The sequence below is a fragment of the Zalophus californianus genome, chromosome 6 (assembly GCF_009762305.2).
Source record: "Zalophus californianus isolate mZalCal1 chromosome 6, mZalCal1.pri.v2, whole genome shotgun sequence".
Taxonomy (NCBI): domain Eukaryota; kingdom Metazoa; phylum Chordata; class Mammalia; order Carnivora; family Otariidae; genus Zalophus; species Zalophus californianus.
In genome coordinates, this window is record NC_045600.1 from 55,537,489 (window position 1) to 55,554,664 (window position 17,176).

Genomic DNA, 17,176 nt, shown 5'->3' on the forward strand with positions numbered 1-17,176 from the left:
AGGCTTCCCGCTGAGCAGGGAGCCCAAATCGGGGCTCAATCCCAGGACCCTGGGATCATGACCTGAGCCAAAAGCAGACGCTTAATGACTGAGCCACCCAGGCGCCCCAAAACAGGCAAAGTCTTAAACAGCAATGCATTTAAAAGAATATCTAAAAGGACAATAAACATTCAAAAAGTTGCTAAAAGTTCATTAGTCATCAGCCAAAATGCAAATGAAATCCTCTAAGGCACTAACCAGAGTGGCTACATTTCAAAAGACTGACAGAGAAAGACAAATACTGTATGAGCTATGAGCTCACTAATATGTAGAACCCAAAAATACCAAATTCATAGAAACAGAGTGGTGGTTGCCAGGGGCTAAGGAGTGAGGAAAATGGAGAGATTTGGGTCAAAGGGTACAAACTTTCAGTTATAAGATAAATAAGTTCTGGGGAGCTAATATACTGCATGGTGACTATAGTTAACAATCTGTACTGCAAACTTGAAAATTGCTATGAGAGTAGAGCTTTAATGGTCTTCTCATAACAACAACAGAAACAAAATGGCAATTATATGAGGTGAAGACTATATTAACTAATCTTATTGTGGTAAATATTTCACAACATATATGTGTACCAAGTCATCACATCCTACACCTTAAATTTACACAATATGTCAATTATATCTCAGTAAAGCTGGGAGAAAATAAAAAGACTGAAAAAATTTCTTCTCTAACATGTAAAGAACTTGGAAGTTGTCATTCTAGTCCTTGTAACATAAAAAAAGCTGAACAAACAAAATGTCAGTGACTTTTCTTGGGCCAATTAGAGAACTGAAGTCACAAGAAAAACTGCCACCATGAAATCTGGAAAACCAGGTACATCCAGAGAGACACAGCCAGCATACACTTACCGGGGGCAGAAGCTGCTAGAGCCATAAACTGTTAAGAACAATGTAATAGTAATTTTGCTAAATTGCTGAAAGATGAGAGTAAAAGTGAAGCCACAGTCTTAAGATCCCCGACATTGATGGCTTTTACCTCCATAAACACAGAGGGACTCAGAGGGAAAAGAAAAGAATAATCCCCTTATGTTTCTAGCAAGGGGAAGGGAAAAGTAACCATTTTTAAATACATTCAGATCATTCTCCGTAACAAAGCCATACTCCTCAAAGGAAAAATTTTACCAGAGCCTTGTTCTGCCTCTAGACTTCTGGAAAAAGATTCCAAACCACCAGAGCCACATTTAGCCTTTCTGACTCACATTGTAAGAGGAAAAAGCTATGAGTCCATAGAAAAACTTAGGAAGATCACAGACAAGAGTCACCCCTCACTTAAAGACAGACTAAATCATAAGATTATAGCAGATTTCCCTTTCCCCACTTGCTACCACCAAAACAGAGCTCCGATATACTCAGAGTGGATTAGCTACAAGACAAAGACTCCTTCCAAGAAGGAGTACTAAGAGAAGCACAAAGTTAAGAGGGAAGACAAAAACAAAGACACTAGAAGAATTTGAAGACTCTGGCACTTACTTATACTACAATAAATACTAAAGAAAGCCCATCTCTTGCCAGATGAATATAAATCCTCAGATTGAAGACCTATTTATTTAAATTCCTTTTATCCAGTACATGTCTGATGTTTAATTTAAAAAAAAAATTACCAGGTATGACAAAAGCAAGAAAAACAAACAAACCAAGCATCAGAACAAGACTTGAATATGACTTAGATATAGTAGTTATCAGAGATAAAATTTAAAATAACTATGATTGGGCGTCTGGCTGGCTCAGTTGGTTAAGCAATTGCCTTCGGCTCAGGTCATGATCCTGGAGTCCTGGGATCGAGTCCCGCATCGGGCTCCCTGCTCGGCGGGGAGTCTGCTTCTCCCTCTGACCCTCTCCCCTCTCATGCTCTCTCTCTCTCTCATTCTCTCTCTCAAATAAATAAATAAAATCTTTAAAAAAATAATAATAATAATAAAATAACTATGATTAATTCATTAAGAGCTAGCTATAATAGAAAAAGTAGACAACATGCAAGAACAGATGGATAATATAAGCAGAGAAATGGCAATTCTAAGAAAATTAAAAAGAGGGACGCCTGGGTGGCTCAGTCAGTTAAGCGTCTGCCTTTGGCTCAGGTCATGATCCCAGGGTCTTGGGATTGAGCCCTGCATCAGGCTCCCTGCTGAGCAGGGAGCCTGCTTCTCCCTCTCTCTCTGCCTGCCACTCTGCCTACTTGTGTTTTCTCTCTCTGTCAAATAAATAAATAAAATCTTTAAAAAAAAAGGAAAATTAAAAAGAAATGGTAGAAATTAAAAGTACACTAACAGAAATAAAGAATAGCTTTAAAGCATTCATTAGTAGACTAGACTCAGTCAAGGAAAAAATGAATAAGCTTAAAGATATGTCAATATCTTTCCAGACTAAAATACAAGTGGGGGAAAAATGGTACATCCAAGAACTGTGGGACAACTTCAAAGGGTGAAACATAAGCAACTGGAATATCAAAGGGAGAAGATACAGATAATGGAGAAAAAGAAATATTTGTAGTAATAATGGCCAAACCTTTTCTAATATTAAAAACAAACAGCAAACTATAGATGTAGGAAGCTAAGAGAACATCACACAGAAAGAAAATTTAAAAAAATCTTCACTTAGGCATATTATAGTCAAACTGCAGTAAACCAAAGATAAAGGGTAATCTTGTAAGAAACCAGAAGGAGAAAATCGCCTTACTTATTGAAGAATAAGGGTGAGAACTGTATTGGGGTTCTCATCAGAAACCATATAACAAGAAAGTAGATTAAAACACGTAAAAAACTAAAAAAATAAAATAAAAATAAACCAATGTATTCAGCAACATTTTTCTTCAAAAGTAAAGGAAAAATAAAGATTTAATCAGACAAAATAAAACCTGATGTAATTCATCACAAACAGACAAGCTCTGCAATAAATGTTAAAAGAAGTTTTTAGGGAGAAAAAAATAATATGTCAGGAATTTGGATCAACATAAAGAAAAATAGAGCATCAGAAAAGGGAAAAATGAAAGTAAAATACTTGTCTTATTCTTAATTGATTTAAAAGATAGCTATTAATTTCAAAAGCATAATCATAATCATAATATTTTACATGAATATAACATATGGTTATGTAGAACAAATGAGAACAATACTACAAGGGATAGGAAAAAGAAACTGAGAATGCTCTGTTACGTGCATACCTGTGAACTAGTATAGTGTTATTTAAAAGTGGACTTAATTAGAAGTAAATGTATCTTTCAAATGTTAGGGCAACCACTAAAAACATCTTTTAAACAAAATATAATTAATACACTAACAAGAGAGAGAAAATGAAATCATATAAAATGTTCAATTAAAATCAGAAGTCAGAAAAATAGAAACGGTTAATAAAAAACACAAGTACAATGAATAGAAAAAGTTAAAACATTGCAAAAATTAATCCAGCTATTTCAATAATTATTTTAAATATAAATGGCATAAATATTGCAAGTAAAAGACATTGATTCAGTTTAAAAAAAGCTTAATATATGTTTTCTACAAGAAACCTATTTTAAATATAAAGAAACTGATTAAAAGGGATGAAGATAGATCATACTGATACTAATCAGAAAACAAAAAACAAAAAGTTGACATAGCTATATTAATTTCAGACAAAGCCACTTCAGAACAGAGTATCATGGATAAAGAAGAATATTACATAATGACAACAGTCAATTGTTCAAGATGACATAACAGTCCTTAACATGCATGTACCTTACAACAGAGCATCAAAAGATGTGAGGCAAAAACTGACAGAACTGCAAAGAGAAATAGATGAGCCCACTGTTGTAGCTGAAGACTTCAATATCTCTCTTTTAGTAACTGATAGATCCAGCAAGCAGGAAATAAGAATTAAACAGAACCACCAATTAGCTTGAAATAATTGACATTTATAGAATACTTCAACCAACAGCAGAACACACATTCTTCTCAAGCTCATATGGAACAATCACCAAGACAGAGCACAATCTGAGCCATAAAACATACCTTAACAAGTAGAACGGAAAACATATAGAGTATGTTCTTAGTTGACTATGAAAAATAATGTTATTAAATCAATAACAAAGATAGCTCAAAATATAAAAATTATTGGAGATTAAGAAATACACTTCCAAATAACTAATAGGTCAAAAGTCTCAAGGGAATTTAGAAATATCTTTAACTAAATGGAAATAAAAATACTAATTATCAAAAACAGCAAAATACAGCAAAGCACTGCTTATAGGGAAATTTATAGTATGAAATCCATATATTAGAAAAAGAAGACATAAAATAATCTAAGCTTCCACACTTAGAGCATAGAGAAAGATGAGCAACATTAACCTAAAGTAAATAGAAGAAAACAAATGATAAAAAAAAATCAGAGAAAACAATTAAATGAAAAACAGAAAAATAATAGAAAAGTAATCAATATAACCTAAATCTGGGTCTTTGAGGCTAATCAAAACAAATACAACAACAAAAACAAAAAACAGATCATACAAATTACTAATATCAGAAATAAGAGGGTCATTTACACTGATTCAATGGACATTAAAAGCATAAGGGAACAGTCTCTATTTCTTAACTTAATCAACAATTAACAATTTTCTAAAAAACAACACACCTGTTGTGACACCAAACTGTCTCATTGGTGAATTCTACCAAACATTTAATGGGAAATGATATTGATTCTATACAAATTCTTCCACCAAAAAAAAAAAAAAAGCAGAAGTAACACTCTTTAACTCATTCTATGTGGCAGGCATTAGCCTATACTAAAACCAGATAAAGAGATTGCAAGAATAGAAAACTACAGTACAAGAGTTCTCTTTAACATAAATGTCAGAATCCTTAAAACATTAGCAAATTGAATCCAATGATAAATATATATATATATATATATATATATATATATATATATATATATATATATTGGGGCGCCTGGGTGGCTCAGTTGGTTAAGCAACTGCCTTCGGCTCAGGTCATGATCCCAGGGTCCTGGAATTGAGCCCCACATTGGGCTCCCTGCTCGGCGGGAAACCTGCTTCTCCCTCTCCCACTCCCCCTGCTTGTGTTCCCTCTCTCTCTGTCTCTCTCTCTCTCTCTGTCAATTAAATAAATAAAATCTTTTAAAAATAAATATATATATAGATAATAAACAAATGAGTTATTCTGGGCACAAAAGTCTATTTCAAAAACTGAAAATCAGTGTTCCATAACATCAATGAGCTAATGAACAATTAACGTATATATCAAATTGATACAGAAAAACATTTGGCAAAATCTAATACCCTTTCATGATAAAAATTCTCAGCCAACTAGTAATAAAAAAGAACTACCTCAATTTGGTAATAAACATCTTCAAAACGCCTACAGCTATTGTCACACTTAATGATGTGAAACTAGATGTTTGCCCACTAAGATTGGGAACAATGCAAGAATGTTCCCTTTCACCACTCCTATACAACAGCATACTGGAAGTCCTAGCTAACACAATAAGACATGAAAAGGAAACAAAAGTTATATAGATTGGGAAGGGAGAAATAAAATTCTTTGTAAATGATATAATCCTTTACATAGAAACTTTCAGAGAACTAACCAAAAAAAACTGGAATTAATAAGTGCAAATCTAACAAAATATATACAGGATACCTGGGTGAAAAATCTAGGTGTATGTGCAAAAATGTTCTTTATTTGCATACCCTTGCACTTGAGATAACCTAAACATCCACCAAAAAGAGATAAATAAATTTTAGTATATTAATACGACATCACTATAGGGTGATGAATATTTACAATTTACAACTATATGCAACAACTGAAATACATTCCAAAATATTAAAAGCAGAATTATAAGCAAAAGACACAAGGTACAAACAGTAAGTACAGAATTAATCCATTCCTATAAAGTTCAAAATCTGACAAAACCAACAATTTTGTTATAGAAGTATATATATATATATATATATATATATATATATATGAAGTGAAACTCTAAAAGAAAACAAAGAAATTATTATCACATAGCTTAGATTATTATACAGTTGTTAATTTAGTGAAAAAAGATAACATTTCAGATAAGAAGCAGGGTAGGACAATGGCAATATTCTATTTCTTGAACTGAGTGGTAGTTTCAGTTACCTACAATGTAGTTATTCATCAAGATGTACATATGTTTTCTGAACCTTTCTATAGATGTTAAATGTTTCAATAAAATAAGAACAAATTTTTAAGTAAAATGTTAAGCCATAATCATAATGATAATATTCATAGTAACAATGACCACTGGCCAACAGAAGTAAATGGCAGTAAAGAGAGCAATGATGATCAAAGAAATAAATTGGAACATGGAAAACCAAGAGATTTTATCTGTAAAACAGTCCCAAAAGTACTTTAAATTTTTAAAGGTATACCCTAGAGAAGATAAGCCAATTTCTTAACTGTCTCTGGAAGTTCAAATAAATGAACAATCTTTTCATGGTCCCTAATCTTTCAACTGTAAATAAAGTCAAGCTGTTTAAAATTCTATTCAATTATGTGACTATCTGCTTGCTTGCTTTTTTATTTAAAAAATGTATTTCCTACTTACTTCTAGATTCAGACTAGAAATTAGATTTCTATTTCCAGTTATAAAGATTTTGTATTTAATATAACAAAATCAAGTTTTATGAAAGTAGAGAAGGACATTATTCTGGAGGTGGAGGAAATTCTAATAAAATGAATATTATTAAATTTTGAGGGTTCCAAAAGCATAATCCTGTCCTTCCCCAACCCCAGTTTTTTTTTAAATAAGCCATGATTTTCCTTAGTGGTATTTTAATGCTGACTATAGTATAAATTGGGGAAAAAATAACACATTAAAGACAGTCAGACACTGGGTTAGGGTTTGATGAGTTCCATCATCATGATCCATTAAAAACTCAAAGTGATTATTGCAATAGAAACTCCATATAATGTTCATTATGAAGAAAATGGTAAAAAGGACAATTGTGCTTCTATAGTTTGAAAAAGTGTATATATCCCAAATTACTACTTACCATAAAATGATCTAACACAAACATCGTCCACTGTGGCAAAACATGAGAAACAGTTCCTTTAAAGTCAAGAAAAATATAAGAATGGCCACACTCACCACTTGCATTCATCACTGTTTAAAAGATCTCCTAACCTGTTCAATTAAGTAATAGAAATATAATACAAAGGAAATTGTAATGATGCTATTTGTACAGATATATAAATAAAATTATATAATTATAAGAACAGCTGCAAATAACTAAAACTAATTAAGAGTTTATCAAAGTTGCTTAGAAGACATAAGGATAAAAAGCAACATTACAATACAGACACAATCATTTGAAAAAATATAACATTTTAAAAGCTCATTCACAAAAACACAAAAGTCTGTGAAGAAATAGAAAAAAATACAAGACATATAAGGAGAAAGGTATAAACCTTTATCATAAGCCCCAAAAAAGTTCATTGATAGATAAATTTCATATTAATTTTTTTAAAAACTATTTCTTCCCAAGCCAAAATAAAAATTACTACAGTAAATGTGACCCCAGTAAAATTTAACACATGATTTTTCATCAAATTTGTCTATTCCCAAAATTGAAACAGAAAGGGAAAAAATAAAGAGCCAACATTATTAGCCAAGAAATTTTTGAAGGAGAAACAAAAGCAGTGGATTTATTCATTTTACAATCTATCAAAACTCAGGAGAATAATTCAATTACAGCATGGTACATGTGCAGGGATGATGAGGAGAACAATGAAAAACACAGAAAAACTAAGAAATATATCTGTGCATATATGAAAACTCTATGTATGGCAGCATTAGAGTTGCAATTCAATGGGGTAAGGATGGAATATTCAATAATCACCATTAGAACAACTGGTTATCAGTGTGGAAAAAAAAGAAAATAGAACCGAACTTTACTCCAAATCCATTTTAATTTCCACCACTGTATAAAAAAAGTGAAGAGACTTTTATTTTTATTAATTAATTAATTAATTAATTTGACAGAGAAAGAGACAGTGAGAGAGGGAACACAAGCAGGGGGAGAGGGAGAAGCAGGCTTCCCACTGAGCAGGGAGCCCTATGTGGGACTCAATCCCAGGACCCTGGGATCATGACCTGACCCCAAGGCAGACGCTTAATGACTGAGTCATGCAGTCACCCCAAGAGAGATTTTTAAAATATTAAAAGAACATATAAGAAAAAATCTTTATTTAATAACAGACAATAGCTTAAACAATGCAAAAAAAAAAAAGAAAGGAAAGAAACACACACACACACACACACACACACACACACACACACACACTCCCCAAACCAAAAGAAACAATTGATAAATTTGCCAAATTAAAATGAAAACATTTTATCTGGACAAGGACTTCCTGGGACATTCCCTTTCTTGGAACTTGGGATCCTTCATGCAAATTCCTCTTTGTAAAAATGATTTACTTTCTCACTGTACTGTCCCTTAAAATTAAGAACTGAAATTATTAAATATTAAAAAATGCTGATGAAAACTTGATGACAATACAATACACTGAATTAAGGCATCCATCCTATGTATGAAATATTAAATGTGTCAGTAGCTTTATATTTAAAAAAACTATCTCTGGGTAACCTTCTGATTGCTCACAGATCTACACTAAACAAGACCTAGGAAAACTCTCAGCTGACACCATAAAAGAGGGTGTTTAATGACCATCTCCCCAGTATAATCTGAGGCAACATAATCTTTCCCCTGACTGAATGGGAAAGGGTCAAGTTTCCTTGGGGACCTGCCAGCTGTAGGAAGGATTCCACAACCCCCACTCTACTTTTACTTAAGTGTTTGTAAACAACTCCTGAATGGGTAAAAAATATAAGCTATATCTTATTCCCCACTTATGCCCTTTTGAGTGTCAAGGATCTGGTGCAGGCATTAAAGCAAAGTTGCATAGTACTCATTATCTTATGAGTTTGTGTCTCATTTAGGAAGAAGAAATGTAATTCCTGCCTCAACCCCTGAACTTACAATATTAGTCCTTGATGAATATGGTATAACATTTTAAAGTGCAAACACTAGCCATAGATTAGGGGCAATTTTATATAACTCAAGAAATCCACAAAAGACTAGAATGCAAAACACATTTTTTAAAAACTACTATAATGTGGTAAGAAAAACACAAGCTAATATGAAAATTAACAAAGGACCAGACCAAAAAGAAAATCTGAAAGGCCAATAAACTCATGCAAAGATTCTCAATCTTATTAGTAAATCAAGTAAATACACGTCAATACAAGAATGAGAAACCATTCCATATCAAATATGGCCATTCCATACACAGTAATATTTCATAACATATAAGGAATTTATTTAAAGCCTGAAACATAGAAGAAAGTAGTTCAACAATGAAACTATGGACACATCTATACAATTTTTTTTTTAATTAAGACTTTATTTTTTCAGAGCAGTTTAAGATTCACAGCAAAATTGAGAGGAAGGGAAAGAAATTACTCATATACTCCCTGGATCACACATGTAAACACTCTCCTGTTAATAATATCCACCATAGTGGGACATTTGCTAAAAATAATGAATGTAAACTTGACACACCATAATCCCCCCAAAACCCATACATAGTCTATATTATCATTCACTCTTGGTGTTCCACATTCGATGGGTTCGGACAAATGTATGACACATACCCATCATTATGGCATCATACAGAGTATTTTCACTGCCCTAAATCCTCTGTGTTCTATTTACCCACTACCCCTAAACACTTGGCAACCACTGATCCTTTTGCTGTTTTGATAGTTCTTTCCCAGAATGTTACAGAGTTGCAATCATACAGGATGTAAACTTTTCAAATTGGCTTCTTTCACTTCCTAGCAGGCATTTAAGTTTCTTCCATGTCTTTTCATGGCTTGATAGCTGTTCTTTTTTAGTGCTGAATAATTTCATTGTCTGGCTGTACAGTTTATTTATCCTTTCACCTACTGAAGGACATCTTGGTTGCTTCCAAGTTTGGCAAATTATGAGTAAAGCTGCTATACAAATCTGTGTGCATGTTTTTGTATGGACATACATTTTTAAGTTTTTTGAGTAAATATCAAAAAGGATGATTGCTGGATCTTATGGTAAGAGTATGTTTAGTTTTGTAAGGAACAGGCAAACTGTCTTCCAAAGTGCTGCACTATTTTGCATTGCCACCAGCAATGTATGAGTTCCAGTTGCTCTACATCCTCTGCAACACTTGCGTTGTCAGTGGTTCGGGTTTTGGCCATTCTAATAGATATGAAGTGGCAGCTCATTGTTGTGTTACTTTGTATTTCCCTGATGACACATAATGTGGAGCATATTTCATATGCCTTTTTTTTTTTTGACCATCTGTATATCTCCTTGGTGAGGTGTCTATTAAGGTCTTTGGCTCCTATTTAAAACATGTTGTTTGTGTTTTCACTGTTGAGTTTTAAGAGTTCTTTGTATATTTTGGATAATAGTCCTTTATCAGATATGTCTTTTGTAAATATTTTCTCCCAGTCTGTGGCTTGCCTTCTCATTCTCCTGATATTTTCTTTCACAGAGAAGTTTTTAACTTTAATGAAGTTCAGCTTATCAATTATTTTCCTGGATTGTTTCTTAGGTGTTTTATGTAAAAAGGCATCATCATACCCAATGTCACCTAGGTTTTCTCCCATGTTAGCTTCTAGGTGTTTTATTGTATTGCATATACACATAAGGCTTTGATCCATTTAGAGTTACCCTTTTGTGAAGGTTTTATGATCTGTGTCTAGATTCATTTTTGCATGTGTATGTCCAGTTGTTACCACACCATTTGTTAAAGAGACTGTCTGCTCCATTGTACTGCTTTTGTTCCTCTGTCAAAGATCAATTGACTATATTTACAGGGATCCATTCCTGGGCTCTCTACTCAGTTCCACCAATCTATTTGCCTATTCTTTCACTAATCCCACACCTTTTTGATTACTGTAGCTTTATAGTAAGTAGCTTTATAGCTAAGTCTTGAAGTCGGGTAGCATCAGTCCCCCAAGTTTGTTATTCTTCAGTATAATGTTGGCTATTCTGTGTCTTGTGCCCCTCCATATGAACTTCAGAATCAGTTTGTCGATAGCCATGAAATAACATCCTGGAATTTTGATTGGGATTGAATTGAATCTACATATCAAATTGGCAATTAATGACATCTTGACAATATTAACTTCTCTCCATGAACATGGAATATCTCTCAATATTTTTGTTTGTACATTTATGCTATTTTAATGTTTTGCTTGCATGAGATCCTTTTATAAGTTACAGAATTTATAATTTGGGGATCATATTATATTACATATTTGGGTTGGTGATACAAGATAATTATGTATAATTTTAATCAAAATTATTTTGTTTTATTCTTGTTTTCAATAAACTTCTGTTTATTAAGAATGATTATAGAATGCTGGTTAATTTACATTCTAGTGAAGTAAAAATTATTGAATGCCCTAAACACAGATTACTAATTTTTAAGGAAATACAGCATAGCAAACATACCTACTACTGAAACAAGAAATAAGATATAAATCTCTAGAGACTATGGACTCTGAGAAACAAACTGAAGGTTCTAGAGGGGAGGGGGTGGGGGGATGGGTTAGCCTGGTGATGGGTATTAAAGAGGGCACGTACTGAATGCAGCACTGGGCGTTATACACAAACAATGAATCATGGAACACTACATCAAAAACTAATGATGTAATGCATGGTGATTAACATAACAATAAAAAAAAGATATAAATCTCTATAACTTACCATTCCTCATAAGGATTTCCAGTGCCTTGGACTTGTCATTATTATTTTTAATGCATTTGATATATGTATTTTTAAAGTAAATCCCTGATATCTGATGTGTCACATGAGTATTTTGCATAAAAGGGCACTGCAAAATGTGTAAATAAATGGTCTTTTTGGCTTATTTGGACTAGAATAATTAGACTTTTTTGTATCATGGTATGTCATAAAGACTAAAGTTACTATTTTATTAATGTCTGGACTTATTTCTGAAGATGGCTCAAGAAATATGCTGAGAAACAAAAGCATTTAAAAAAAACTTATTTCAGCAAAACATCTGTCTAGGTGTAGAGGAAAGATTTGATAATTTCTGAGGTCTAATTACTTGTTCACATGGGTATCATGTGGCAAAAATAAATATAAAGATACTACCAAAACCGGAGAAAGATGAGCTGGACTTAGGCTTGATGACTGCTAGATTCTAATTGGATGTTTTCTTCAATATTTTCCTTATTTATCATTATGATTCATAATGGTATTATAGATCCCTATACATGAATACCTTTGCACAGTAAGTCATATATATGGATTTTTGTCTCCAAATGAAATCAGGTAAACCACTGAGAAACTGCCCACAAACCACAGTAAAGCATTACCAAAGAATTTTAAAGAATCTCCTATGCTTTTAGTAAAAGTTACTTACATATTATGATGACTAGAGAACAAACCCAAAAGGTGATTCAGATGTATTTCTGCCGGATTCACTATTATGTGACTCATTCTTGGATACCAGTTTCCAGACTGGGGACATTTGAATATAACTACATCAACAAAAGCTATGAATGCCATAGGTCTACTTCATTATCATTATAATTATTAAATGGAGTCATTCTTTAACTAAATCTGACCTAAAATTTTGAGTTTCACCATGTCATTTCAAGATACACACAAGAAATATTGAAAAATGCTCCAAAATATAACTTTGATTAAACGAAAATATTACATTAAATTACATATAATTTTGTCAGTATAATCTTTTAAGTAGAGAATTCTCAGAAAAAGTGTACTCTCTTTCTCTGTCTCCTTATAAATAATGAATGTATGTTTTCAACTGGATTATTTCCGCATTGAAATCATTATTGTAGTAGGTATTGAAATAGCCTAAAAGGCACTCATTTGCCTGTAATGGAACTCTATCTTCAAGACATAAATAAGTAAGCAGGTATTAAAAGGTTATTTGTTTTTCAGATATTAAACAGTGTGTTAAAACTTCAGGCTTTAGAACAGTAATCCATATCTGCATGCAAGTGATCAGAAAGAAAGCCAGATTCTTAATATGGATTTAGAATTAATTGTCTGACACTAAGAGGAACAGTCGCCTTAAAAAAGTTGCTTTTCACCTCAGCAACAAAGCTTTTACCTCAGCTGCCAAATCTTATGTGCCTGATGTTTTGTATAAATATAGGGGGAATGCATTTTTATGTCAAGTAAATTACACCTTCAACATTCCTAATGACTGAAGGTAAGATTAATTAGACAAATGAGATTAAGCCACTGCCTGCCAAGTCATAGTCATCATCCAGCTTTATCTATGTAATGAAGGATAATGGAAAAGGTTATCATTCGAGACTAACCCATATGTCTCCTCCTGCTTGTCCCCATCCCCAACTGTTGTGTTTTACTTATCCTTTCTGGGTGATAAAATATCTTCAACACCACTGAGGTTCTCCAACATTTAGATATTAAATACTTCTGTGTCAAAACCATATAATCTAAGTTAACTGTGTTAGATATCTAGATAGCACTTTTCGAAATCAAGTCTCTAGGTTTTTCTAAAGTATTAATGTTTCCACCTGACACTGATATGTCTACAAAGTCCCTGATTTTTTTTCACACATCTTTCCATGTAGTCTGTAATTTCATTGTGTTTTCTCCTTCTTAAGTCATTAGTAATAATAAGTTAGTGTTTATAATCAGTGTAGCCTACACTGATTCTTCTAGTCTGTGAGTTTCTTGCTATGGTAAATCACAGATTTTCTCTAAATGAAGTCTTTGTACCCCCAATTGTTTTCCTCCCCTACTCTTTTTAATATTAATGAGACATGCCTCAGTTTACCCAGAGAATTCTAAATGTGACATATGTTAAAATACCCCCAGTGCAGCCCACAGTGATATAAGGGAGGTTTACTAGACATGAAACAGGGTGCTCATCCCAATAACTGGGATAATAACCTAGGTTAAGTCTGTACAAATTGCACTTTTTCCAATGAGTTCCATAGCCAATGCTTTGCAATTAAGCTTGTTGCCATACATCTAATGTCAGTTGCAAGGAATACTCTCCACATGACATCAATCTCTCCTGGTCCTAAATATAAAGTAATCATTATCTCCTAAAGCAAAACATTTATTCAGACCTCATCCCAGGACACTTCACAGTAAGAACTATAGTACTGGCAACCCAGAGAGCTGACACTAACAGTAGGCTGAGAGAGCAGTGGCCTTTCTACATCAAGTGTTGCCAGCTAAGACATTTTTAGTTTTGGTGTCAGTGCTTAAGGGCTTTTGGGAGAACTGTGCATTATCTCTCTAGCTGCTGGAATATTTACCTAAGTGAGACAACACATCAGCACATTAACAATAGTCCAGTGTTGACACCTATCTCTGAGGCTCAAATTCTACTTCTACTAAGTAGCATATTTGCATAATCTCAAATGGAAAAACTTCTTTTTCCAACGAGCTCACATGACTATTTGTAGTTCTCCATCACTAGTTATGGCACTTATTTCTGCATTGCAATACCCGTATCACTCCTACTGATCTATAGGTATTTTTCAACAAAAATTCCAATTGGATTCATTTGTACCTGCTTCATAACAGCAAGGACAGAGTCTTGATCAATCACCTATCAGAAAATAAGACCCTAAGGAACGTAGCCAAGACTAAGAAGGAGAGAGGGTAGCAGTGTAAAGGCACTGGGAAAATAAACACCCACTGAGAATAGCAAGCCTGCAATAAAACTGGGTCAAATTTTGACAACAAGAAAACACAAAACCAAAGAGATTTCGTAGTCAGTGCTTAAAAATTCTATTCCAGTTGATGTCCTTGAAACGGTGGAGTAGGGCTGGGGGGAAAGGGGGCTCTAGGCCCATGTTCATAGTGCCTAAAAAATGAAAAGAGGTTTCCATGATGAGCAAAACGGACATGGACCATGATCTCATAGTGCTTACATTCTGAAAGGGAGGTCAACATTAGATAACTGCATGAAGAGACATAAACTTGTAATGAATTTCAGTTATACAGTGCTGTGGAACCAAATGATAACAGGTCATGATCTGGTCAGGCAGAACAAGAAAGGCTTCCTTCAGGAAGTGACTACTATATTGAGATATTAGGCAAAAAGGAATGGGGAGTGGTGATCTGCTGAGAAAGAAATAATCATGTGCAAAGACTTTGGTGGGAGGTCACATAATGTGCCTGGAATGCAAGAAAGGTGAAGAGCACAGTGTGAAATAAGTTGGGGACATTTAGAAAAGGGCTAAACCACTTGAATCAAATAAGTTAATGTCTATTAAAAAGTACTGGAAGGTGTCAAATGGTAATATATTGATTATTATGATAAATGGTTAAACCACTGTCAATGTTATCAGAGTTGATAATTTACAAGTCTTAAACATAGGGAAATTTGTTTCAGAAAAATAAAAATATGATATATTTAATGTCAGTAAGAATACTTAATATTTAGAAGGAATATTAGCTTTGTAGAGTGATTATCATTACTGCTATGTATATCGTAAATTATCTTTAGATACATATATACATATATATATATATTTAGACAGGCATGCACCTTTCCTGTTCAGATATTGTTTATTGTTTAATTTTATCACAGTGTTTTAGTTAAACAAGAAGGAACAGTAGAAACAGACAACAATACTATTTCACTGGCCAAGACTAATTGGAAAATGCCACAGTGAGAAAAATAACAATCGTTAACAACCACCACTACCTCAACTGTCCTACACTAGCAACGAATAGATATTCCATTGCCTCATTTTTTTACTACTTCTCCATGCTTTACTTCCTCTAAGAAAGTTCCTAGTATTCCATTTATTTTTAAAGGGATTTTAATGGATGTGCTATGAATTTTCAATGAGCTATTTGAAATCTGAGGAACCTAACTAGGAATGTATTTACTTTCTCTTTTTTTCAGGGTGATTAATTCCACGCAAGACTTTCAGTCTAGTGTTACTCCAAAGAAAAAAATAGAAAGGAAAAAGGAGGTTCTACTTCTAGAGACTAATGGACTGGTAATTTAAAAATTGAATTAAGCATTAACTCAGAAGAGTCCTTCTCAATATATAAATTATTTCTGTTTAGCCTTCTATTGCTAGGTTAATTAAGGAAATCCTCCGGCCTTGATTATAGCCATTAGTAAGTGAAAATGTATTTGAATTCACTAGTCTTGTGATTTACACTAGAGAATCTATGTGAGTAAATATATTTCCTATGCTAACAGCTTTCATAAATTCAGATGTGTTATTTAGAAAAGTCAGCTTTATTTGTGGAAAACAAAAATTTATTAAGTATCTAATTTATTGTTTGGGCATATAAAATCTCTGTAGGTTCTTATGGGGTTGCCTTTAAGAAACAAACCTTATATATCTCTATATCTTCAAGATGTGTGAAATCAACTCAAGCTTAGTTGGGTCTTCCATTTCTTTAAAAAAGGCAAAACCTAGAAAATCTGAAATGTGTCCCTCAAGTTGCTTTATTTAATAAAAAGTACAAGAACAAAAACAGCAAAAGCAATTTTTAAGATAAATGAATAAATGATGTACAAAAAGAGTACAAGGTAATAAAACATGCATAGAAAAAACCTACACTAAAATAATGATTTGTAATCTATCTTCTGCATACTCAGACTCATTATTTTATGCTACAGTTATAGGTATAATGAATTAACTTCAATATAACCTGATATATCCTATTTGTTTATGTCTTTTTAAAAAAGTAGTCCTTCTACATTACTTTGAGTACACTAGCAACAACATACTGAATGCCTGTTTTAACTATGAAATAGATAGCACCACAATTCAGAAATAAATTCTTAACAACAGTCTCTCTGTTCCCTTAAAGATATAGACCTATCTGTTGCTGGCATATTGAAGCTGTAATATGTTGCAAAATAAAACTAAGGTTATTAAGTATTTTCTACCAATTCTCTTCAAGAAAATTTTAATCACTAAGCAATTAAAATAAATAATCTAGGCTAAATCAAACTTTTACTGTCTATAAAAATGTACTCATAATCATTTTGTGTGGTGACATTTTGACACAAATATATCCCTAAGAGAGGCAAGGGACGCCT

General features: G+C 33.0%; 1 protein-coding gene across 7 annotated transcripts in view; it reads right to left on the minus strand.

The window, feature by feature from the left end:
• LRFN5 (leucine rich repeat and fibronectin type III domain containing 5) overlaps nucleotides 1-17,176 on the minus strand; it is a 243,369-nt gene that overhangs the window by 110,730 nt on the left and 115,463 nt on the right. The window lies entirely within an intron of this gene.